This window comes from Cynara cardunculus (genome assembly GCF_001531365.2).
Source record: "Cynara cardunculus var. scolymus isolate 2C chromosome LG 8, CcrdV1, whole genome shotgun sequence".
Lineage (NCBI taxonomy): Eukaryota > Viridiplantae > Streptophyta > Magnoliopsida > Asterales > Asteraceae > Cynara > Cynara cardunculus.
This window is the reverse complement of record NC_037535.1, coordinates 21,825,574-21,853,173: the sequence shown is the minus strand read 5'-3', so window position 1 is coordinate 21,853,173 and position 27,600 is coordinate 21,825,574. Positions and strand designations below refer to the sequence as shown.

Sequence of the window (27,600 nt, the reverse complement as noted above, 5' to 3'; positions counted from 1 at the left end):
GAATCGATCAAACCATGCTTTAGGGGACTATTTGCGACCATAAATGGCTTTCTTAAGACGACAAACATTATGGTTGCCATTTGTAGCATGAATACCAGGGGGTAAGTCAATGTCGAATTCCTCGTTGAGGTTGCCATTTAGGAACACATTTTTTACGTCTAATTGATGAAGAGGCAAGTCGAAGTTGGCAGCAAGTGATAGAAGAACCCGAATGGTATTAATTTTTGCAACTGAGGCAAATGTTTCTTGATAATCGATTTCGTATGTCTGTATGTAGCCTTTTGCTACTAATCGAGCCTTGTATCTTTCAATAGAGACATCGCTTTTGTACTTGACCATGAACACCCATGTACAAGCAACCAGGGTCTTTCCGTGCGGTCGTTCAACCACCACCCATGTACCATTTCTTTGAAGGGAACAAAGCTCTTCAAATTCCGCAACTTTCCACTTACTGTCTTGTAAAGCTTCTTGAATATTGATTGGTTCTTTTGTTAAAGACAAATTTGAAACAAGAGCCTTCATAGGTGGAGCTAGATGAGTATAGCCAAAAAAAAAAAATCAGAAATAGGATGTTGAGTGCAAGAGCGCATCCCTTTTCTGAATGCATTCGGTGCATCAAGATCAGATTTCGAAGGCAACTCTTGGTGCACCGTGGACTTTGTAGTAACTCCTTTCCTTCGACTGTATGTGATTGGGAAGGACTCGTCTTGGTTTGTGGGTTGGGTGGGGACAGGTTATGGGTTGTAGGTGGGGTTTTAGGGATAGAGAGAGGATCAGTTGTTTCGGGAATTGTGGGTGTGGGTGAGGTGGCTTCTAGCTGGTTATTTGGTGGGGTGGTTGGAGGATTGGACGACCAAAATTGTTCCAAACTTCTGGATCCTACAGGATTGAATACTTGAGCTTCCTGATTAGAGTGAGGAGAGTAATAAAATTGAATAGGTAATGTCGTGTGAAACAAAGTATTTTTGTTCCTTTGGACAATAGCATTTGATATCCCTTTTGGAAGGAGGAATAACAAACAAAGACACCTTTCACACTCCTTGGTTGAAGTTTGGACCTTTTTGACTATGAATATGGACAAAGACCGAGCAACTAAATACTCTTAAACCAAGATTGGAAGAGGTATAAGCCTTTGGGAAGGATATTTGTAGGACGGCTAGAGGTGTTTGGAATTTTAATGCCCATGAAGGTAATCGATTGATGAGGTAGCAGCCTGTTAGAATTGCATCACCCCCAAAAGATTTGGGTGTATGACTTTGAAAGAGTAGGGATCGTGCTACCTCTAGTAAATGCCATTTTTTCTTTCGAAATGCCATTTTGTTGAGGGGTATTAATGCAAGGGCTTTGGTGTATGGTACCATGTCTAGTGGTAAAGCTAGACATGGCCGAATTGAAATACTCGGTGCCGTTGTTGGTTCGAAGGAATTTGATGTTCGCATCATATTGCATAAAAATCACAGATAACAACTTCAGCTTTGTCACGTAAAAGATAAATCCAACAAACTCGAGTATGATCATCAATAAATGAAATAAACCAATTCCCTCAACAGGAGCTACAAAACCATCTTCTAAGGTGATTGTTCTCTCCCTCAAGCAAGGCTTTAAGGATTGAAAAACTTATCTATTACCAGACATGTGTTCTGATGCCCCAGAATCAACAATCCATGACTCACATGGAATATCTTTGGTTTGATGGTTACCAGGAGCCATAAGTGAGGTTGAAGAAGTTAAGTGCTGCCTAATTTGCTCAAGTTGTGCTTTGGAAAAAACATCTATAGGTTTGGAGGAAGAAGATGATCCTAGGATTGTTGGGTTTCCCTTAGGGGCTGTTTGGATCATGGGAATTGAAAGGAATTGGAATGTCCAATCCTTTGACCAAATTCCAAATAGAGTGTTTGGTTCATAGAATAAGACTATGGAATCCTTTCAATTCCAGTCGATTCCTTCACGCACAGATTTTACAATTCCATGGCAATATGCTAGGATTTCAGTTCCTTTCCTACAGAGTCCTTCCCTAATCCAATTCCATGCAACCAAACGCAATCACAAGGCATGGTCAAATTCCATCAGATTCCATTCCCTCAAAGTCAAATTCATTTGATGAATTCCAATTCCATCGAATTCCATTCTACGAACCAAACGCCCCCTTACTTTCCTACGTTCGTTGGCTCCGAGGTACCCAAAGCAAGTACTCTTTGTATGATAGGGATGTTGACAGTGGTCACACCAGAGAGGGTTTGCAAGGTCCACGGTTATGTGCAACTAATGCAGAAGTTTCAGACTCGATCTGTGTTTCATTAAGAACTGGATTCGTCATCATGGTCCTTTTCCAATGCTCTTCTTGGCAAACTTCGGCAAAGATGACATCGATTGCTGGTAGGGGTTTAAGGCTGAGAATACGTCCTCAAACATCATCGAGTGAGGAATCAAGTCCGACAAGGAAATCACAGGTTTTTTCTTTGGTAAGCATCTTCTTATATAACTCAACATCTAATGGATCTTGCTACTCGGGTTGAGAAAAAAGATCCAATTCCTGCCAAAGTTTGGTTAAGGTATTAAAATAAGTAGTAACATTACCGTTATCTTGTCTCATGTTTCGAGCCTTAGTTCGAAGCTCGAACATCTGTGAGGAGTATTCGAGATCCGAATAGGAGCGAGCGATGACATCAAAGCTCACAAAGGGAAAGGAGAAGAACAGATTGATCAACTTCATTCCGTGAATAGGAGTCGATATCAAATGTGAAATGGAGATGGAGAAGAGAAATGGAGATGAGTGTGTTGGATTGATGGACAACGAGCAGGGACGGGAATGAAGATGAACATGAAAGAGAGGGAAAGGTAGAAGGGGAATAAAGGGCCGAGTGTCTATGAGACTCTATATTTTTGGCTTACCGAATAAGTTATTGTCTTACCGAAGAAGCCACAACCGAACACCCATGTATGGCTAATCGAATAAGCTATACAGGCCATTAAAGCCGTTACCGAACAACCCTCATTTCTTATATCTTGTCTTCCTTTATTGAGCTGCCTTTTATTAACCTTTACATTTGATGATGTTTACTTATGGCGTTTTTTCATCAGTACTTATTTCCAGAAACTCCTCCAGACTTTAGTTATAAATATTTTACAGTCATGCTATAAAGTCTCTTCATCTCTTACAGTCTCGAATGTTGCTGCCTTCTATGTTGCTATCTAATCTTCAATTCCATAATGAGTACAGGAGGATCAAATATTTGAGACAGGACATGCTATGGATGTTAGAGAGTCGACTCTTGCTATCCATGCATGTTTTCTCATAGAGAGTATGTCTCAGAGAGAGGAGCACATTCGAGATGTCTCGGTTAAACTCTTGTCTCAGCTGAGGGATAAATTTCCGCAGGTACAATGTTATTTGTGCTAATTCAATGCCTAGCTTATGACTTCGATAGAAGAAAACTCTTTTAACATAATTGTTTCTTCTCTACTTTTTTTTATTTGTGTGAACATCCATATGCTCATTATGTTAACAATCCTATAAGTACTGGATGACATGCTTGCAGATCTTGTGGAATTCATCTTGCCTTGATTGCCTCCTATTCTCCGTGCATAATGACCCGCCTTCAGGTATTGTTAGCGATCCTGCTTGGATAGCTTCTGTTCGCTCTTTGTACCAAAAAGTTGTTCGGGAATGGATTATTATTTCGCTATCACATGCCCCGTGCACCAGCCAGGGTCTTCTTCAGGTTTGTGTCCCTTCATGAATCATGAGGAGATGTAGGCATGTTGTTGTTCTTTGTTTTTCCCCTGTCTGGTCAAATTTTAACTAACATCTTGGGTTTTAGTATGTACATTTATAAAGAGACGTGAGCACCATTCATCCACAAATCTTTTGTCTCGAAAGTCAGTCATATTAAAAGTTGTCTTGTGTTCTATGACATCCAGACGCTCTGTTACATATTACAGGTCGTCTGGCTAGACGTAGCAGGTCATTCCTAGAGGTTCCATGTGAAATTGTGGTTTTACCTTCTTTAACTAGATTGTTCTAGGGTACTGGTTAATTTGTTGCTTCTCTTCCCATGACTGTTGGCGTTTGCTTGAGCATTATGTAATGTCACATTGAGTGATCTGAAATCAGCTTTTGATGCATGAACCGTAGACACAGACTATGAAACATCTGGCTTGTCATTGTCCGCATAAACACTGTTAGCATCAAATTAAGATTTGCTCTCGTCAAGCATTTTCCTTTGTGTTGTCATATGCGGATGATAGCTTCACCGAGTTTCTTTGGGTTTTAGCTGGTGACCATGTTTTCTGTTATGCATTTAAATGGTGTAACTGTGTTTGTCTGTTTGCTTGTAGCATGTTTGACTGACTACTGTTTCAGGAGAAACTTTGTAAAGCAAATGCGTGGCAAAGGGCACAGCCCACAACAGATGTTGTTTCTCTTTTATCTGAGATACGTATTGGTCCGGGAAATAGTGATTGCTGGAGTGGTACAAAAACAGCAAATATCCCTGCAGTGATGGCTGCAGCCGCCGCTTCATCAGGGGGAAATCTCAAATTGACAGAGGCATTCAATCTCGAAGTTCTAAGCACTGCTATTGTTAGTGCAACTGTCAAGTGTAATCATTCTGGAGAAATTTGTGGCATGACAAGGTTGTATGAGAATATGGAGAAAGCAGATGATGACTTTGATGTTGCACCATCTCCTGGGCCTAGTGGCCTTTCAAGATTGATATCTGGAGCTTTTCCTCAACCACCCCAGCCCAAAAAAGAGTCTTTCGGTTCGATACTACTTGGTAAGTTTGTGCGTCTTCTTCAAAAGTTTGTTCTCAGTGCAGAGAAAGGTGGGGATGTGGACAAGGCTTCATTCCGAGAAACTTGTTCCCAGGCAGCTGCACTGCTTCTCTCAACTCTGGTAAACATACATACTGCATATTCTGGAAGTGAGAATCTAATGATATCCATAATTTACTAAATAATTGTCGTATGAGAAATTTCAGGATTCAGATGTAAAAACCAATGTTGAGAGCTTCTCACAACTCCTCCGTCTTCTTTGCTGGTGTCCTGCTTACATTTCTACCATTGACGCCATGGAGACTGGTATATTCATCTGGACATGGTTAGTTTCTGCTGCTCCTCAGTTGGGCCCTGTAGTCCTTGCAGAGCTTGTCGATGCATGGTTGTGGACAATTGATACCAAGCGAGGTCTCTTTGCATCTGATATGAGATTCTCTGGACCAGCTGCCAAATTAAGACCTCACCTTGCACATGGTGAACCGGAACCACCGCCTGAAAAGGACCCAGCTCAAGAAATTCAAGCACATAAGCTATGGATTGGATTTTTCATTGATCGTTTTGAGGTGAAGATTTCCTTGCGTAGCTTTCCTGAAACTTCAACAAGTTGATTTGGAATATGGGTTTCTTTTGTCCTGCTTGCGTGCCTCATATAGGTTATTAGCTATGTTTTCTCACTCATCATTAGAATCTTGTCCCACAGGAAGGAAAAATGAAAAAAAAAAAAGTTAAAAGAAAAAATATATTGAGGACTTGTGGCAAAGTACAGAAATGGCATATGATAATGAAATTGATCACCAAGATGTGTATATTTTGGTCTTTCAAAGCAATGAGGCTCAGGGAGGGGAGTGAGTCTTTAAGCCTATGAACCATAGAATGAATCTACTGGATCGGTCTTTTAACCATCGATTAAGCACTGATACTAGTATATCTCTGTAGTCTGTAACACTGCAAGTGGTTAATGATCTGTAACATTGCAATTTGCAAGAGAAACACATTTTATCTAGCTAAGATTATATGCATTCAAATGGCTAACAGGTTGAGTACTCTCTTTTTACATTGGAGGTTGAACTTTTTCTCCTCTGCAATTTTTTCGTTTAGTTTTGGAATATTTTTTTACACTGCATATTTTGCCAGCATCAAACATATATTATTGGGAATATGTTGCCTTTTGTCCTTTCCCTAATTGTCTTACAGATTGTCAAGCTTAAAATGTATAAAAGATAAAGCATGTGGTCTTGTTTGTATGCGCAAGTAAAGTTACAATTTGAATGTCACATGCTCACTTGAAATTCTGATAATGGTATAAGAACTGGGCAAAGGAATCTAATGCAATGGGCTGAAATTTGAGAAAGATTATAGGTAATTTGATTTCCCTATTCTTTTTCTTCTCTGATATATGCTCTGCTTTTACAGGTAGTACGGCATGACAGCTTGGTACAGCTCTTGCTTCTTGGCAGGATGTTACAGGGGACTACAAAACTCCCGTGGAGATTTTCATGTCATCCTGCCGCTGCTGGCACATTTTTCACAGTCATGCTGCTTGGAGTTAAATTCTGCTCATGCCAATATCAGGGGAGCCTACAAAAAGTTAGAATGGGACTTCAGCTGCTAGAAGACGGGATTTATAGGTATTACACTAGGTTCCTTATTGCTGACTTTCATCATATTAACTTATGATTTCTATAGCTTTTCTCGTCGATATGGCACACCTGATCTTTCAGATTTTGGTATGCTACACTGGATAATTGTGTTTCCATTTATCATCCCTTTCATTAAATAACTTGTGAAATCAATTCTGCCATGTGTCTTTTATCGCTTTCCAGAACTAGATTTTGTATCCAACTTTTATTATGCATAATCTCAGCTGTACTTTTGACTACTCTATCCAAGTGTTAATTATTAGCAGCCATGACATGAGAATAGGCCTTTGTTTCAGGTGACTTATAGCAGTTTTTGATCCTTCTGACCCTGTTCTTGATCCAATGTGGAGAAAGGGTATGTTCGTTATACCCTTCATGACTCGTTTAAAAATAACCAATTCACGGGGCGGTTGGAGTATCACCCATCCAATACTTCTTTATCTTTTGAGTTGTTCTGCCGGATCGGTAAGATCTTTGGTCTCTACCCGGACCCGATGAAGAAAATGAGATCACTCCTTATGGAGTCGTTGATAATGATTCTGGTCAGAAGAAGATTATGGAAACTCTTACTCGAAATCTCACTTATCAGATTCCGGAAGGTCAAGGAAGTTGGTGACCTGATGACAGGGGAGCCGGCGACCGAAGCCCCGGTGAACGACGGCCGTAACTATAACGGTCCTAGGAGATTCTCTGCTATTGGGTGGTGGTCCCGCTTATGGGGTCAAATTAATACGCTCTAAGAAGAAATATTTGAATATCAATCTCATCGATCTCATAAGTATCATACCAAATCTCATCAATCGAATCACTTTTTCGAGAAAGATCTCTTGTTCTTATTATAAGATCGTGATTGGATCCTCATATGTTTGGTAACAAGGTAGCCGTACTGGAAGGTGCGGCTGGATCACCTTCTTTTAGGGAGCTTTTTCAGGGTAAGAAGGGGTAGTGAAAATGCCTCGAGCCAATGTTCGAGTACCAGGCGCCAAAATCAATAGAATATTACTGCTCTTATTATCTCTGAATCCCAAGTATTGCTGCTAATCCTGTTCTCAATTTGAATCCAATAATTCACATCAAATTATTGGAGAAGATTGGAAAAAATATCTGTAATTTAGTTAAGGAAATTGTTACTCAAAAGTAGGAGGAAGTTTACTAAAAAATATCCTAATTTGTTTAGATCCCATAAATTGCAGGATTTGATTTGATTAGGATCCCATAATTCATGCAATTAAGTTAGGATAGTTGTGTATAAATATGCAGTATTTTGTACACTTCGAAATAGAGAGAAAAAATTCTTCCGCATTTTATGTCATGTTATCATAGTCTTGTGGAGTAATTCCCGAAATTATTTTCTTTTGTGTGAGCAACCTTCATTGTTGTTGAGTTTCAGTCTTGTTTTGCTTGATATGCATTGTTTCTCTCCCATAAAATGTGGTATATACAACAACAATATTTCAGCCTTCATTGCTATCCTTTCTTGATAAGTTTTTCGGCTCGTTCTTCGTCAACCCTTCATTAGCAAAGCTTCATTTTTGGCATGATTTATCTTTTTTTCCTTGTCCGTTGAAAAAGCAATTTAGACAATGTCCGAAACATCCAAAACTGTAGATTAGACTCGATCTCAGTATTCTGAGACTTGTTGTGTATATGATATACAAAGGTCACTGGTTCATCTTACATATTCTAGAAAGGGAAGGAAGGGCAATTTGGGCAATGAGGAGTTGGGTGGTTAAGTTGTTAGCAAGGGTAAAAAGGGGGAATTTATACTTGCTATCTTAAATGGCATATTGGTTGTTGTGGATAGCTTGACAAAGTATGCTCATTTTTTGGCCTGAAACGCCTTTTACCGCAACAAAAATCGTGAACCTTTTTGTTCTCGAAATGGTATGCTTCCATGCGTTTTCCTCTTTCATCATTTACGTCTCAGACAAAATCCAATCTGGAGTTTAATACTTAGGTAGTGACTTATCCTTCTAAATCTTGTTTACGAAGTGAGATAGAACTTCATGATGATAACCGAGATTTTCTTTTTGAGGAAAGGATCTAAATGCACTAACAACATACTACTTATTTCATTAAAAAACTTCTCTCCTACACGTAGACCTTTCCTTAAACACTGTTGGCATTCCTACCAATTTGTCCAAGGCATTATCTAGTTATAAGTAGAGACAGACCATGAATTAAGGAACAAAGGCACTAGAAAAGAATAGAACTTGGGCATTAGTATGGATGCTTGAACGAAAGAAGTTTGTAGGATACAAGTGGCTGTATACATTAAAGTAAAGAGCACATGGTTCCATTGAAAAGTATGATCGCGAGACTTGTTATAAGGATTACACTTAGACATATGGCATAAACCACCTCGAGACATTTTCTCCAATTGCAAAGACTAACACGACATTAATCTTGCTATCATTGGCGACTAATTATGGATGGGAATTGGAGCAATCACACATAAAAAGTGCATTTTTGCACGGATATTTAGAGGAGATATAAAATGGATGTTCCACCGGGTTATAAGCAGAATTTGGCAGAACATACGACATGTAAGCTAAAAATTGGCCATATATGGATTCAAATAATCTCCCTTTGCATAGTCTCGAATGTTTGTTGTCAACTATAAAGAAAGGTTAAGGATTATAGATTTAGAAAAATTCTGTTGTACTCATTTTATTGATAGAACAGGTTTATATACAGACTAGCCGACTAGGAGGCCTAAAATACATTCCCTAATTTAAGGGATTTACAAACCAAGAAAGGGAACTTTCTGACAATAGAGAAAATCAAAAAGATCTACCATAATCAAATCCCATGAAATCAGAGATTTTGACTTTGCATCAGATGGTAAGTTTCTGCCAACACTCCCCCTCAAACTTGGGGTGAAAATGTCCTTCGTCCCAAGCTTGTTCAATATCCCTTGAAGTCAAGTACTAGATAATCCTTTGGTAAGAACATCAGCCAATTGCTCTTTTGATGGTACATCTGGCGTACATAACAAGCCACTCTCCAATTTCTCCTTTATTAGATGACGATCTATCTCCACATGTTTCCTACGTTGTGTTGGACTGGGTTATGGGCGATGTTAATGGCTGATTTGTTGTCACAGTACAACTTTATGATTTCTTTCCAATCAATTCCCAAGCACCAAGGACAATCTTTACCCATAAAAGTTCATGTACTCCTAACGCCATAGCATGAAGGTCAGCTTCAGCACTTGACCTTGCTATTACCGGCTGTTTTTTGCTTCTCCAGGAGACAATGTTCCCTCCAAGAAATCCAGAGTCCCGAGGTTGATCGACTGTCCAATTCCGAGCTTGCCCAATTTGCATCAATATAAGCGTCAAGACTAAGTGTCGCACCTTTGTTGTAGTGAATCCTTTTTCTGGGTGTACCTTTCAAGCATCTTAAGATTTTGTAAACAGCCTTTAAGTGTTCCTCCTTTGGCGCATGCATGTATTTACTGGGGTTGTTTGTTTACCTCTTAATAGTTCCATTAAGAGGCAACATCTGAATCGTTAAGAGGTGAATCTTGTTTGGTAAAAAAAAAGTCTGCCTCTTAATGGTTCTAAAACCCTCTGAATGATTTTGTATCCTGGATCTCCCTTAACCATTAAGAGCCCTAATTTCATTGTACACAATTACCAAACAATTATATTTCATTTTGCACTATGTCATGAGAGCCTCTTAATCATTCTGACCACTTAATTATTCTGCACCAAATCATTTAGCAATTGCCAAACAGCCCCTAACTACATCTACTATGTAAGCTATATCCAGGTGAGTGTGTGATAAGTAGATTAATCTCCCGACCAACCTTTGATATCTCCCCTGTCCTCGTGCATATCTTTTGGCTTTTCGCTGAGCTTGTATCCTTGTTCCATTGGCGTGTCTGATGGTTTACAACCACGCATTCCTGTTTCCTTTAATAGATCCAGAATATACTTCCCTTGGGAGAGAACTATGCCTTCTTTGGAGTATGCTACCTCAATGCCTAAATTTTACTTGAGTTTTCTTAGTTCTTTCATTTCAAATTCTGCTGCCAACTTCTTCTTGAGCCTTCTAATCTCAAAGATCATTTCTGGTGACAATAATATCATCAACATACACAATCAAGGCTGTTACCTTACCCCCCTCCTGATTTCTTCACAAACTAGATATGGTCTCCTTGAGATTGTTTAAAATCCATCTTCTTCATCGCATGCGTGAATCTCCCGAAAAGCTCGTGGGGAATGTTTAAGTCAATATAGAGCTTTCTTTAATCGACAAACAGTTCTTTGGCCAAGAAACACTGAAACTCGGTGGTGCTTCCATATACACCTCTTCTTCTAGTTTGACATGTAGGAAGGCATTTTTCACATCGAACTGCAGTAGAGGCCAGTCAAAGTTGGCTGCTTAGGATTAGAGAATTCTAACCGTGTTCATTTTTGCCACCGGTGCGAAGGTCTTCAGGTAATCAACTCCATGTGTTTGAGTGTATCCTTTAGCAACTAGTCGTGCTTTGTACCTCTCCTAGGAACCATATGCCTTATTCTTGATTGTGTATACCCTTTTGCACCCCAAACGTTTCTTCTCTTCACGTATGTCAACTTTGTCCCATATCTTGTTCTTTTTAAGAGCTGCCGTTTCTTCTTCCATAGCTTTTCTCCATTCTGGATGCTGTAGGGCCTCATCCACACTTTTAGGTATTCCATTTGACTGTAGTTTGGTGAGAAATGACCTATATAATGGTGAAATATTCTCAAATGACTTGTAGTTGGCATTCGAATGTTGAGTACACTGTTGAGTTCCTTTCCAAATAGCAATAGGAACATCAAGATCAACAAAGTCATTACATACCTCTTCGTTACCTGCTGCAGGCTAAGAATATTGGACTTGCTTTGGTTTTGGATTAGTTTTTCTCCTTGAGTAGACATGCAATGACTTAGTGGGAGTTTGATTTGCTGGTTGTGTATCAGAATCTAGAACATGTGTGGTTAAAGGTACATGTGGGTTTTTCTAGAATGGGGTTTTGGTGACTTGCTTTGTGGTTGAGGATTGCTTTCAAGATGTTGTGGTGCTTGCTTCGGAAGGGCTAGATCTGGAAAATCTCCAAATTCCAAATCAAGGTGCTTTTGCTTCTCTTCACCTCTGCTCCCCCTTGAAGAGAAAGGGAATCAAAATATGACCGTTTTTCAGCAAAAGTGACATCATGGGTGACAAAAAACCTTTTTCAGGGCGGATGGTATCTGTACCCTTTTTTGGGTATTAGGATACCCGACAAACACAAACTTGAGAGCTTTAGATCAAGTTTACTATGCTGATGAGGATGAATGTTAACATATGATATGCATCCAATAATTCGTAGTGGCAAGGTGATTGAAATCAATATGCAGGAAAAACCTTGAGGGAATTTGTAACATCCCAATCCACATTTGCATAAAATTCATATATTCCATATAACATGAAATACAATATTACACACTGGTCCCAAATGTACATATATTGCTATATACAAAAGTAGCTACAAAATTTTTGTTCACACAAAGTACAGGACTTGAACATAACAAATTCTCAAGTACATTTACAAACTCAGCTTCCCAAAAAAATCCACAGATGTAAAACATTAACAATTTCCTTCACATCTTTCCCTTCCCTTTCCCTTCCACATGTGCCCGACCTGTAATGCATTTTTTTGAAAACAATACAAGGTTTAGACCATTGATGCGATAAAACACCTAGTATACCTAATTTGTCGCATCCCATTGATGCGATAACACATTTCCTAGCACCATACAGATGCGGTAACCCCAATTTGTCGCATCACATTTATGCAATAAGCCCATTTCCTCACATCACCTGGATGCAATAACCCTCTTTGTCGCATCACACTGATGTGATCACTTTAACTCGTTGCATCCAACAAATGCGATAAACCAGTCTCATCGCTTCAGACATGCGATAACATAAATACATATGATCAAAATCTCATTTAACAAACTGTGAATATGCCACCCTTATCCAAATACATGCCTCTACTGATTATGCCACCCTTATTTCAAAATATACACCTCTACTGATTATGCCACCTTTATCCTAATATACATCTCTCCTGATTATGCCACCCTTATTCTAATCAGTTGGTAATAACATATCAAAACCCAATTTATGCTAGCACATGACATATGATCATGTCCGAGGACACCCCATCCAAAACCATACGGTTCCATATTAAAAACACATCAAATAAAGCTTTTTAAAATAAAACTCTCCTTGAATTTGCAAATAGCAAGAAGACTTTAAAATCAACAATAAAATCAAATAATATCATGTAAGCTTCTTCTTCTTTCTTCTGTTTCTTCGAACCCAAGAAATCAAAATTGCTCAACAACTTTCAATGAGATAAAAGAAAATAAAACAAAACACCTATATATATTTAAAGGATGAGGTGGTGGAAATTTTTGGATATTTTAACCCATACTTTAAAGACGCCCCTCAACTTCGACAACTTAACAAAAACAACCCCAATCTTTTTCAAACCAAATAACCTGGATATCACAGAGCTTGAATAGGAGAACACGCAAACTAACCCTATTGATTAGATAGGTAGCAGTTAAGATTGCCTCCCCCCAGTAGTGTTTGGGAACTTTTCTTTCAAACTTGAAGGGGTCTGGTGGTATCAAGCAGGTGATGGTTTTCCTTCTGCTACCCTATTTTGTTGGGGTGTATCTAGACAGGTGGATTGGTGTATGATTCCTTTGCTTTGTAGGATAGGAGATAGGATTTGGTTAAAGTATTCCTTTCCATTGTCTGATTTGATGACTTTGACTATGGTGTTGAATTGGCTTTGGATCAAGCTTAGAAAGCGTGGGACAATTGTACTCGCATCAGCTTTGTTTTTCATCAAGAATAACCATGTGACTCATGTACAATCATCAATAAATGTGACAAACCAACGTGCACCATTTAGGCTTACAATTCTAAATGGCCAAACATCGGTATGAACAATAGTGAAAGGAAATAGTGTTTTACGATTGACAAATGGGCCCCAATCGTCGTCCCCCGTAGCTGGTTCTGTAAGATGCATGTATTAGGTGAGAAAGTGACCTTAAAGTCAAATCTTTGGTCAGTTTTGGAATAGACAATAGATTCATAGATAATTTAGGCACATGAAGGACACATTTAATGGTGATAAGAGAGTGATAGATATAGTTACTGTCCCAGCTATGGACGCTAGTGTTCTATCAGCCAAGAATCTTCCAATGTCCAGAACACATAGAGTGTATGTTGAGAAATGAGATGGTGAGTTAGTCATGTGATCCGTAGCTCCTGAATCTATGACCCATGCATCGTCGAATCTGTGACTTGTTAAGACAGGAAAGGCTTGAGATGAATAAATACCTGCATTTGCTGCGGAGTATGAGCCACTTGGCTTGTCAAGTGTAGTAAGCAAAATTCCAATCTTTTCCACCTCCTTATTGAATGAGTATGAATCATGATCTGATGCTTATTTTGTAATTGCTACAGTTCCCTGTCTATTCCATGCCTTTTTATCGTCATAATACTGCTGAGAGTCGTTTCCATGATAGTTCCCTCCATCGTTTCTTGCTTCAATTAAGCTTCCAACAAATCTCCTTGACATGACCTAGTTTCTTGCAATAGTTGCAAAACAAATCATTCCTTTGAGCTGTCTTGCGGTTGTTTTGTCTTGACTGGTAAGAGGCTTTGCCATTTCCATATATGTTCGTGGATACTAGTGCAGATCCTTCGTCTTTGGAGGTTTCGGTTAGCAAGGCAGCTTCTTCCTGTTTAACTGTCCGTGCTTCTATCATGACCGATCTCCTGCCTTCTTCTCCCCTGATTATATCAAAAACTTCGTTGAGGGATCACAATTCTTCCTTTACAAGGAGTTCGAACTTGATCGAATTCCATGTTCAATCCTGCCAAGAACTCATGTATTCATTCTCCTTTGATGAACTTAAACAGTAAGGTAGCATCCTCACTGTTTTTCATCTGAATATTATGATATTAATCTAGTTCGGGCCATAAGCTATTAAGAATATTATAATACTCAGTGACAGATGTGGTACCTTGTTTGGTTGAACGAGTTTTGGTTTCTATTTCAAAAACTGATGCAGCATTCTTCACTTTTGAATACGTCTGCTTCACCGTTTCCCATACCTCCTTTGCAGATGTCAAAAACATGCAGGTTCCACTCACCTCTGGCTCTGGATGCATCGAGTCCCACAACCATACATAATCAGCGAATCTTGAGTAACCCATTCTCCATATTTGGGATCTTCTCTCTTTGGTGCAGGTTCAAGAATATGATGAAGTTTTCCTTTTCCTTTGAGTTTTCTGCAAACCACCTGGGACCAGATCATGTAGTTCCTTCCATTGAGTCGATAAGCAGCTTGAATATTCCCGCGTTCATTCGAGTGTGCTCCAACGACAGCTTCTGTCAGCCCAGTAATATTCGAGGATTTGGATGATGTCGGCATGGATAAGTTGGGAAAAACGGACGAAGGGAGAAAACCTTGACAGAGTAGTTTCAGCAATAAAAACTGAAGAAAAGAAGAACAGGGTAAAACCCTAGCTCTAATACCATATAGATTTAGAGAAATTCTGTTCTACTCATTTTATTGATAATGAACAGGTTTATATACATACTAGGAGGCTTAAAATACATTCCCTAATTTAAGGGATTTACAAACCAAGAAAGGGAACTTTCTGACAATAGAGAAAATCAAAAAGATCTACCATAATCAAATCCCATGAAATCAGAGATTATGATTTTGCATCAAACAGTAAGTTTCTGCCAACAAGGATATTACAGATTGTTTATTGAATATTCTGAAGCAGGGGGAGTCATATATCATTTTTGTTTATGTGGATGATATAATTGTGACACATAATGTTGATAGAGTTGCCTCTAAATCAACATTTTGCTGAAGAGATCAACCATTGGAAGACTAAAATTCTTTCTTGGAATTGAAGTTGCACACTTTATGAACTTCTCAAAGGAAATGTGTGTTGGCTTTATTGAGGGAAACTAGTAAGATAAACATGTAAACTATTTAGTACTCCCATTGGTATGAAATTTTAAGCTCGGGTTTGAAAACGTTGCAATAGACAAAGAGATGTAGGTGGGGAGACTCATTTATCTATCCCACTCCAGATCTGATATGGCTTTGTTGCAAATATAGTTCGTGGGTTTATCCATAGGCCAACCGCCAAAGATAGTCCATCTACTGGCAACAAACAAGATCTTGCAGGAATTGAATCCTATTCAAAAGGGAATGAAGGAGTTGCTCTGAGCCATATGCAAATGCTAATTATTATTGGTAGTTCTCTGTTGATGGGTGGTCGTAGGTCAACTTCATGATAATTGCAAAGGTATTAACCAAATGGTTAAATAGTTCATTATTTGAGAATTTTGTAAGAATGAAAAATACCTATTCACTAGCTTGAGGGTGAGTTTTGGAGAATATTGGAGGAATTTTTTTAATTTAGTTAAGAAATATGTTACTCAAAAGTAGGAGGATAGTTTCCTAATTTGTTTCGGTCCCCTAAATTTTGGGATTTGATTGGGTCAGGATCCCATAAATCTATGATTTAGGTTAGGATAGCCATATATATATATATATATATATATATATATATATAAAGGTGAGTTATTACGCAACCCTTTATATTTGTACAACCAATACAACTCAATCTGAACCGTCCATTTAATTTGATGAATATGTGATTTCATAAAAGTTTTGATTGTTTCCTAATATAAAGCATTGATCATGATTAATGAACTCTAGTCATCTTCCATAAATATTTAAATCATAATAAATGAACTTTCATCATTTCCATAAATATCTCAATTGATTGGGTTGCATTGGTTGTACAAATGGACATGGTTGCATTTGAAATATACCCTATATATACATATAACATATTGTACACTTTGATTATAAAGAAAACATTTGTTCTTACTCAAATTCTGTTAGGAACAGTTTGATGTGAATTTTCTGTTTTTGGGGAAAATATGGATCCCTTTTGCCAATTTGATAGTATGAATGGCTGGTTGCAACAATTGCCATGTTCAGTTCGCCTATCATAGCAGTTTTTTGTTGCTTGGGTCAATAAAGTTAACGGATGACCTATGTTAAACTTTAAAGGTCAGATTAGAGTATTGATGTAAGAAAAAACATGAAACTGATAGTATACATTATCGGGCCATGCCATGGGATGTAAACAAGTGAAAGTAAATAAACTCAGCCTGCTGAAGGAAACTTACAGGAATTGAACCAAGGCCTAACTAGACTAGCATACACTACTCCTCAAGTCAGCACATAGATCTCTATCATGCCGAACATGCTACAAATAAAATATTTGTCAATGGTGACAGTATTTTAGGGAGCACAAAATGGATGCTTTTAAGCTTACCTTTATATCTTGTTGTTTGTTGTCATTGACGTGCAGTGGGATGAGGGTGCTATAAGCATCTGGTGTCGGATATGACCTAATAACCTATTTGTGTTGTTCAACCTTCTGCTTTTTCTCTGGCTAAACTTCTCTCTCTGTCTTCGTCAGAATTCCATTTTTGTTAATAAAGTTCCATATTGTGAATCATTTCTGCGACGAAGTCTTTACATACCGATCCATCATCTGGTGTATGCCCACCAATTACTTCCACAAAACTTTTGTTTTATTTTAACTCCAAAGCAGGGTGTAACACCCATTTTGAGGCTGTGAATTGAGACCCGAATGGTGTGTTGCAATATCCTTTGTACCTTGATCACAATTTTTTTTTTGAAAACACTGGCAAGTGCTACTAAACGTAATTTTCATTATATTAAAAACCTTTACATAGGATGGAACCAAACTTGCAACATCCGAACTTCTGACTAGAACATAAAACTGATAGTAATATTACAACTATTCCTATCGTTGTCAAAATTTGACTGAGAAGCTTCAAATTTATGTACCGATAAGCTATATGTTCTAGCTATTGGTTTCGTCACATCTCTTGATCCTTACCTGTGATACATATACATTTTTAAGCAAATATATTTGCCGGGTGATCACAAGCTTTCAATATATGTAATGCAAAAACAATTTTCATGTTATGATCATACTTAGTTATACATTCAACACAACACATGAATGCTGTGTATGACCAAACCAATAGCTAGAACATATAGCTTATCGGTACATAAATTCGAAGCTTCTCAGTCAAATTTTTGGAGAAGTATATACGATCCCTTGTCAAGGATTTCATGAATCCACATACTCCCTTAATCATCATCTTTTCAAGAATGACATAACCTCTTATGCAACATGTTTATGTCACAACCATATAGTTGTTACAACGTAAACCATGTTTGTATGCTCAAAAAATGATGATATGTTTGTCTTAAACTTTCTGTTTTGAAAACAATTGATATTTATATCATGAATGCTCAAACATATCTTGAATGAAATAAGGAACCTTAAATGTTCTTGCATATAATCATGAGATGACATGAATTTCAAGCTATAAATTAGCATGATACATGACCCGTCTTTATAAAATAAATACATAAGTGTATCACATTGATAAATAAAAGCATGTAATCACCTTCTTGTTGCTATGTAGAAGACAGTTTTCTGCAGAATTATCCCTTCTTGCCGACTTCTTCTAGCTCTTATTTTCCCCCTTCTCTCCAGCAAGAAAGTGTGTGTGGAGAAGTTTTTATGATGAGTTTCTTGAGGAAATGAGGTAAAAAGATAAAGACCTCCTATTTATGCCTCTAGACCATAATTCGTGGTCATTTTGACCATAGAAGGAGGTGGCATCATGCTCTTATCAAAATTTCGCATCCTCTACATAAACCCCACTGCAAAGCTACATTTAGGTTTAAAATTTTGATTTTCTTTTAAAAATTTAACTAATATGTAACATAATAAATTCTCTTCAAATTAATACTTGCTAATTAGTAGAAATGTACTTTATACCCAATACAACGTATTTTAAGATTTTGAACCGACATTTCTTGATTTTGTTGATATAACTCAAACTTGTAATTATCACTATAGCTATCCCTTAACTATTTAATTGCTTATAATTACATCCTAACATTTCGGTTTGATTGTCGGCACATAATTTTTAACCAATTAGTCTATTGGTTATGCTGATTAACTAACATCGATTTGTTGTAAATTAATGTCTTACATTATTCTCTCAGATTTGATTTTAACCGTTAGCCATGCATTCTTATAGTGCACCTATGGTAACCTTTGATATGTCCTGAATACTATCGATTGAGCTTTCTATTTACTAATGCACTTTTGATTCTATATTGAATAACATCTAGGCCCGGAAATGGGCTGTTACGTGGGGCTTGCCAGTGGAAAACTGAAACTGACTTTTGTGGAATACTGCAGGGCCTCATTAGGCTGGTTTGCCCATGAACCTGAATGGTATGAAGCTGATCATGGGACTTTTGCACACAGTGAGGCTCAATCTGTTTCTTTATTCGTCCAGTTTCTCCAAAATCAGCTAAAGGATATGCCTCAAAATGATTCAAAAGGATTGGGAGGAGAAAATGGGAGCTCTTTGCTTGATATGGTAAGACAGTGACATGCTGCAAGTTTGTTTCCCAGATCACTTTGCTTTTAATAAGTGCCTGAGACTGCTTTTGTGCCTCCTTCTGTACTTGATATCTTTATTGCAATTCATTTGCTCATATGCAACATTTGTTGTGTTTGTAATTTTAATTGTCAATCTCAGAAGGATCAAAATCACCCTGTTTGGGGACCAATGGAGAACTATGCAGTTGGTAGAGAGAAAAGGAAGCAGCTGCTTTTAATGTTATGCCAGCATGAAGCTGACAGGCTTGAAGTTTGGGCGCAACCTGTTACCTCCAAGTAAATTCAGGAACCACCATTTTCTATCATGCGACTTTTCTATCATTTTTATAACTTCTATTAAACCCATTTTCACAATCATTTTCTGCTTAATTCTCATCAATTGTAGAGAGATCACATCTTCTAGGTCGAGAATTAGCTCGGAGAAATGGATTGAGTATGCAAGAACTGCATTTTCTGTTGATCCTCGGATCGCCTTCTCTTTGGGTGCTAGATTCCCGACAAATTCTTATCTGAAGGCAGAAATTACTCAGTTAGTTCAGGTCAGATATGTTGATGTTTAGATATTAGAAAGTACTTGTTTCTTTAAGTAATCAGATAAAGGCATGGTTACATGGCTATTAAATTGGGTGTGGCCTTAGAAGTGGAGACAACCCTGCTTGAGATTGTTTAGTCATCTCCAACATAGACCTCTGAGTGCACCGGTTACAAAAGGAGACTTATATGAAGATGTTGGACAAAGTTGAGATGAGGGGAAGTAATGGAAAGAGATTTCAGTGTGTAGACTATGCTAAAGAAGTTGACCTAGGATAAGAACATGTGGAAAGATGCCCTTCATTTCCTGGGACCTTTACTTGGAGTAGTCATGATGTTTGCAAGCTTACGTTGTTTGCTAAGATTTTTGTTGCAACTGTTCAGTTATACTTAGGCATCCGTTTTTTTCAAGGAAAAATTTATTGCATCAGATTTCATATGATTTTTTGTAGTGTGATAGTGATATCGTTGTCTTGCAAGGTTACTCTTACTTGCACACTCAAATTCGGTATTGTTATAGCTTGGCAGTAGCCACAAGTTGAGATTTATGACACCGTATTTTATTTATCTTTAGGCAGTTATTTGACCTTGTGAATATCATTCTACAGTACGTCATGATGCAAATTGAGAGATGACATCCAAGATGTGTCGCTATGAGGTCAACACCAAAGAATCATATTCTTATATGGATTTAAGCTAGCATAATGAAGCTATATTGTTTTATTGCACTTTGTTGAAGGCCAGACAACAGTTTTATGGTAATAATTAAATCCTCAATCCCATGCTGACAACCACCTAAAATCAAAATTTAGTTATAGAAAATGCACAATTTGTCATGGCTTTACCAGAATGCACCTTGCCTTTTAGTTATAGAGAAGTGGGGTAAGACTTGTCCAGTGTTGTCTTAGCGACCAGGACTGGTGAAAGATATGGTAGCATGTTCAAACATCAGCATTCCAGATACAATCATCTTGAGTACTAGATTGATTAACGTAAGAGTTATTGGTGAGTAGGTAGCCATATGGTAAGAGCAGGGTAGTCGAAGTGGCCGCATTCATGTGCCTTGTGTAACCTTAAATCTCACTGAGGTTGGTAGAACATAGGTGACCTGCTATGTGTTGTCACTTAGATTGTTGGGTTACATGTATGAAGGATAAGAAAATAGATGATATGGGAAAAGTTAGGAGTTCATGCTAACTACTTGACGGTAAAATGAGGGGAAATCATCACTTAGCTTGAAATGGTTGTCATCTCCCAGAAAGAGAGATAGGGATGGGCTGCAACTAATGTGGGGAAGAATGAGTGAATATTGTTAAAGATGGTTTTGTCATTACCAGTGAAAATATTTGGATGCTTTGTGGAGGGTATTAGACAAGATAGAGATGGCACACGTTTACATATGGATCTTTTATTGTACCGCTTCGTGAAACTTCTTTTTTAGCTGAGGGATCCACCTATGGCTTTTGATGGGCCCTTCTTGGTCATTTTTTCCTTTCTGGAAGGACATTTTGATCAACCTGGTGGCAAGAATTTACTGTGTTTTTATTTGATTATTTAATTTAAGCTCATGCAAATTTCTCTTAAAATTCTGCCATACTAACTGACGGCTCTGACCTATGTTCTTTTTATCTCTATGTCATTTGACCCTTCTTGCTCACGTTTTTCTTTTCTGGAAGGAATGTGATCAACCCTGGTGGCAAAAATTAATTTTATGTTTTTAATAATTATCTATTTTAAGCTCATGCAACTTCCATCTTAAAATTGTGACATAATATAGAGGGAGTGTCGAGGTACTCATGCCTAAGTTTATGGCTCCCTCTCCCTCTCTCTCTGTAAAATAATAATCAGATATTTTCTCCAACCTGATGATATATTTCCTTTTGGTTAAATCAGTTGTATTTCACTTCTGGACATGAATAAGCAAACCACTATATGGATCCTGCTGTGCTTATTTTCTATTTTTCCATTCTTCCTTCCTTGGTTATGCTTTTATATATTGTTATAATGCATCATTCCATGAAACCAAAAATGAATGAGAGGCAGGGCCATACCGTAAGCATATCAAAGTAATTAGCTTTGGCGATATCTAGACATCTCTGTACTTTTGACACTTAACACTTTGATATCTAATTTGAAGCATGAATTCTTTTTATTATGTATTTTCACTTACATCTTTGTTTCTGTTACAGTCACATATCTTGGAGATCCGTAGCATACCTGAGGCTTTACCGTATTTTGTCACTCCTAAGGCTGTGGATGAAAATTCTCCTCTTTTGCAACAGTTAATATACTGGGCTGCTTGTTCAATTACACAGGCTCTGGAGTTCTTTACTCCAGCATACAAGGGTCACCCACGTGTTATGGGTTATATTTTTCGTGTTTTGGAGTCTTACCCTCCCTCCAAAGTAACCTTTTTCATGCCCCAGCTGATTCAAGCTCTGAGGTATGATGATGAGGTGGGTATTGGCAAGGACTCCCTTTGTGTTGTATTTGAAGCTCAGTGAACAAGTATTTTAGTTCTAATGAACCTGTATTAGTTCCACTAGTCACCAAATCTGATTTTCCTTATTGCTCGGCATGCAAATTTGTTTTGGCTGTGTTTTGATGGGGATTGATGTTTATGTTTTTATTATCTACAACACCAAATCGACCTGTGGCTCAAGATGCAAACATATAGGGCGTCTACAAGTACTGCATGACTATGGGCTCTTTGTTTCTTCTTTTTCCCACATATCTACATAATTCAGTAATGCCTTACCTCAATTTGCAGAAGCTGATTGAAGGATACTTGCTTAGAGCTGCTCAAAGAAGTGATGTGTTTGCCCATATTCTAATTTGGCAATTACAGGTCAACAAATACTTGATTTAAACATATTTATGTGAGAAGAAGGTTATAATTTGATGAGGTAATTGGAGTGTTTATTGATCTCAGGGGGAGACCTGTGCACCAGAGCAAGGTAAAGAAGCAATGTCAGCAAAGGTACTGCCTTTATCCCTTCTTTGTATTGTCTATGCACACAATAAGAACTGCGACTAAAACCAGGCATCATATGTATTGAAAGTTATCATTTTCTACTAATTGGTTCTGATTACTTAAATGATACTCAATTACTCATGTTGACAGGGTATATGAGCATTTATAATCATCTATAGTGGTCTCGATTTATATATTGTTGGTAGTCTCCTGTTGCTTGATTGGAATCGAATCATTTGAGTTGAGTTTGTGTTACATGCCATTGTAGCTTTGTCAGATTGGCTTATCTCTTGCGACTAAACTTTGTTCGCCCTTTTCTTCTTGAAGAAACCTTAATTGTTTTCTGTTATACCTGAGTTAAATAGTCAAAATAGTGGTAGTTTGGTCAAATGGTCTAGATTGATAGGCTGTGGTAGGAAAGTACAAGTGGACAATGCATGGGTAGTAAGTAGGTGGTATCTACTATAAATAAGGGGTGTGGGAGCACTACAACGAAATCCTGTTTATAGGATGGCAAAAAAAAATTAAGTGCCCTAATAGACCACTTTATAGGACTTAATTTATAGGACCAAAAAATGAAGTGTCCTATCTAAAGGCGTTGTAATAAGTTTATAGGACACTTTTGGGCGTCTTAACAAGTTTTTTAGGACACTTTTAATACAAAGCGTTCCACTAGCAATTTTATAGGACACTATTTGAAAAAGTGTCTTGTTATAGGACACTTTTTCAAAAGTGTCCTATAAAATTGCTACTGCGGTGATTTGTATTAAAGGTGTCCTAAAAACCTTGTTAAGATGCCTAAAAGCATCCTATAAACTTATTATAACGCCTTTAGATAGAACGCTTTAATTTTTGGTCCTATAAATCAAGTCCAATAAAGTGGTCTATTAGGACGCTTAGAAATTAGTGGTCTCCTATAAACCCAGTTTTGTAGTAGTGGAATAAGGGGGTTTCATTCTGATTTTGTGTCAAATTGAACTTGAGTCCTTAGGAGAGCTTCTGGCCTCTCGAAAGCCAGGAAACACCTTTTGCAATCATTTGGTTGTTAATAGTTAAATGTTACTATTGATTATGTTAGTATCGATCCGGGGTACATCATATTCTCATATTCTTATTCATAGGTATTTACATATATTTATACTAATTACTAAGCACAAACCTAATTAATATGGTAACAAGATATACTCTCCACCGTCATCGCCACAACAATCATCGCTACCACCACTACTACCACCATCGCCTCCACCCCACCACCACTGTTGCTTCTGCCACCACCACCACCACCACCACCATCACCATCATTGTCTTTGCACCGCCACCACCACTATCACCGTCGCTTTCACAACCCCCACCGAGATCACTGGCACCGTGAGCATCAACGCTGTCTCTGCCGCCATCACTAATTAAAATCATTATTAGTATTATCATTATATAATATTTATAATTTAAACAATAAAATATAAAATTATCGTCATAAAGTGGTATATTGGTCATTTATCATTATTTTCTTACAATTCCAAAATTATATTCAACGAATCAAACAGATAGATTCCAATTCTTTTGACATATTTCATTCCAATTGCTGCCAACCAAATGCATAGTCGAACCTGATTAAACTCCATCCCAATTCCTTTGACATATTTCAATTCTGACACACTGTGAACCAAATGCCACCTTATTTTTATTCATAGGTATTTACATATATTTATATTAAATAGAATCCTAAATAAAATGGGAGAGGTATGGGAATATTCTCTCCTGAGATAAGAAACAAATAAAAATAAAAGATCACTAAGAATCTACTAATTCTTATATCTAATCAAGAAATTACCATAAATTCCCTAACTTTGTAGGCTATTTTCAACACTTCTTTTGCACTTAGTAATTTGCTTTGGCACTGGGAAAATGTTGGATATAGTAAATTAGGGCTTTGCTTTTTTCTTAGTATGCTTTCTTTAGTTAGGTTATATGGTTGTATATATGTTGTGTAGGGTTCCCTACTAGTTTGATGAGAAATACATAACCTTCTTTGAATGATTACATGAATGCTTGTTATCACTTTGGAATTAAAATCCACATTATTAAGTTGTTGAGCCTAGACGCTTCTCTCTTTGACCAACTATTGCAGATGACTTTCTCGAAACTGGATGGTTCTAGAGCTATCAATCTTATGCCTCTCACTGAAACATAATATTGCTCTTTCCACTACATCTTCTATTGTTTTTTCATTTCCACGTATGTATCATTTTACGATTTACAAAGATAATTCTGTCCATTTTCCCCTCTTCAGACTGCACAATTTCTAGCTCTGCTGCCCGTTGTCAGAGACCACATCATTGATGGTTTCAGTCCTGAGGCCCGTGACATTTTTCGCCGAGAATTTGATTTCTTTGAAAAAGTCACTTCTATCTCAGGTGTTCTTTATCCACTTCCAAAAGAAGAAAGGCGAGCTGGCATTAAGAGGTATCTTTCTTTTGCTTGAATGTAGAGTATACCCTGTGGTATGCCTGTATGTAGTTTATCAGTTATTAATTCTTTACATTATTCAAGTACAGGGAGTTGGAAAAAATTCAGTTGGATGGAGATGACCTTTACCTACCTACAGCTCCTAATAAACTTGTCAAGGGTATTCAAGTTAATAGTGGAATACCCTTACAGTCGGCTGCAAAAGTTCCAATTATGATCACTTTTGATGTAGTTGATCGAGATGGGGACCCCAACGATATAAAACCCCAAGCTTGTATTTTCAAGGTAAATGTTACTACTCTTACGGTGTCAAAGTGAAAGTTCTATGACAAGTACGGCTTCTATCTCAAAATTTGTTTTTTTTTTTTGCCTTTTGTGGTGGAATGAATTATCCTCGCAATTCAAATTTGACATGATTATATTTTAACGTGAGACCAAGACAATTTTTACTGATAGTCCTCTTATTACGATTTTTATTGCAAGTATTGCCATTTTTTCAAAATCTAAATATTTGTATATATTAATTTTGGATCACAGCTCTGGAGTTTAGACCTCAGCAGCAAACTGAAGAGTAACGACAGCAAGTGATTGAGTTCAGTAGTTCCTCATATAAAGTTATTGTCTATATGTACTCTCATTATGAAATCAGATATAATGCTTTTGCTTTTCCAATAAATTTGGTTGCAAGATGTTGGTAATAGTACCTAGAACTAATTGAAAATGGTTATCAGGTTTTCCAATCTAATCATGAACTTTCATTTTCCTTGAAAGGTTTTCAATGTTCTTATCCTAAATCCACAATGGGAGAAAGGTTAAAGGAGGCAAACCAAATAAGATGGGACAACCACCTATTTTGGAAAAATTGCCCAGATGCAATTTGTTGGATTTTATGCAGTTTATTTTGTCCTTGTATGTGTAAACTCTTTTCCTTAGCGTTATGTATAAGCTTGGCATGGTTAAAGTTCTTTTTATAGTTCAGTATTGTTTGCCCTTAGCTTCCTTGTCATGCTCGTTTAGTTTAATGTTGCATGTAAGTGTGATCACACAGAAATTTCCATGGGAGGGTCTTGGGATTAGAATAGGCGTAGCTTAGAATATCGATTAATACATAAATGGAGATCTATTCATTGTCTTTCCCCATCTACCCCTTGCTAAGTGAGTGATTTTGAGAGTCTTGTCAGGATTTACTTTTTTGTTGCTTGATTCCTGGTTTAGGTTACATAGCACTTTGCTGTTTATCAGGGTGAACACTGATGCATTTCGATATATGAAACATAATTCCCACACACACTTGGCAACAATAAGCACATTCTCTCTCCAAAGGGATTGTTTCATCATTCAAGACATTGATTAAGGGCAATGATAACCCACCCTTAACGACATATGGAAGTGCAGATGGAACCAGAACTAGTTGACGGCGTTCATGGGTGCAATTGGGGATATCACCATGAGGACAAGGTGTCTCACTGGGAGGGGAGTAGTGATAGGTCCATGCTTGGGCCCAAACCCAACAACACATACCCCAGGCTAATTACAAGGATGAATAGCCTTGGATAAGACAATTATGCTATTTCCTTAGTTACAATATCCTATACAAGTATGATTAAAATAGATTAGTTATGCTTGATTTGATAGTTGATTAGGGTTAAATGAGCATCAAGGAAGAAATGACTGCCTCTCAAAAGCACACTGAACTTTTCTTCACTTTCATATTTTCTTTTAATTTCAATAAAAATCGGTTAGATTCTACCAGTGGGCCACCTTTAGTCTATTTATAAGGCTTCCCCCTCAGTAATAGATCAAACCTTGAATCTCTACATAAAGAAATAAAAAAGAAGTTACGATTGTATTCCTTCATATCATGTGGTTAAATGAGCTTTCTTATGTAGGTTGGAGACGACTGTAGACAAGATGTACTTGCTTTACAAGTAATTTCACTTCTGAGAGACATATTTGGAGCCGTTGGACTCAATCTTTATTTGTATCCTTACGGAGTGCTTCCAACTGATCCAGAGAGAGGAATAATTGAGGTGAGCCATTTGTCATAAATTGGGTTCTATTTTGGAATTTTGTCATGAGATTGCTGCTTGACGTTTGATACTTTGTGAAAGGCTGCATGAGCATACATGTACAACAGGAATATAAGTTGTATTCTTCCTTTTAGGAGTTACTTATTCGAAATAGAATACTTTTAAGCTTTTGTATCTCTTGTAGAAGTTTGGTTAATCAATTATATGAAGTAGATACATTTTTTCAGAAGCCAAAATGATATGAATGACCCAACTTCTACAAAAAATAAATATTACCGCTTAAAAATATTCTAAGGCCATGTTTGGCAACCATAAGCTAACTTATCTTTTGAGCTCATTGCAAAAGGCCCATTTGGATGGACAAAAGCTAGCTTCTTGAAACAAGTAGCATTTCACTAAGCTGTGGAAGCTTTTCTACACCTTTTCCAGTTATATCCTTAATGTTTTACCCAATATTAATTAAATAAATTCTTTATTTAATTATTGATTTATCTTACTAATTACTATTCAATTATTAATATTAAGTATTAATTATAATGTCATATTTTTTTATTTATTTTTATAAACATCTGATTAT

The 27,600-nt window shown here is 37.3% G+C and overlaps 1 pseudogene; it reads left to right on the top strand.

Annotated features, from left to right (window-relative positions):
- LOC112516310 overlaps window positions 1–27,600 on the top strand; it is a 50,779-nt pseudogene that overhangs the window by 11,016 nt on the left and 12,163 nt on the right.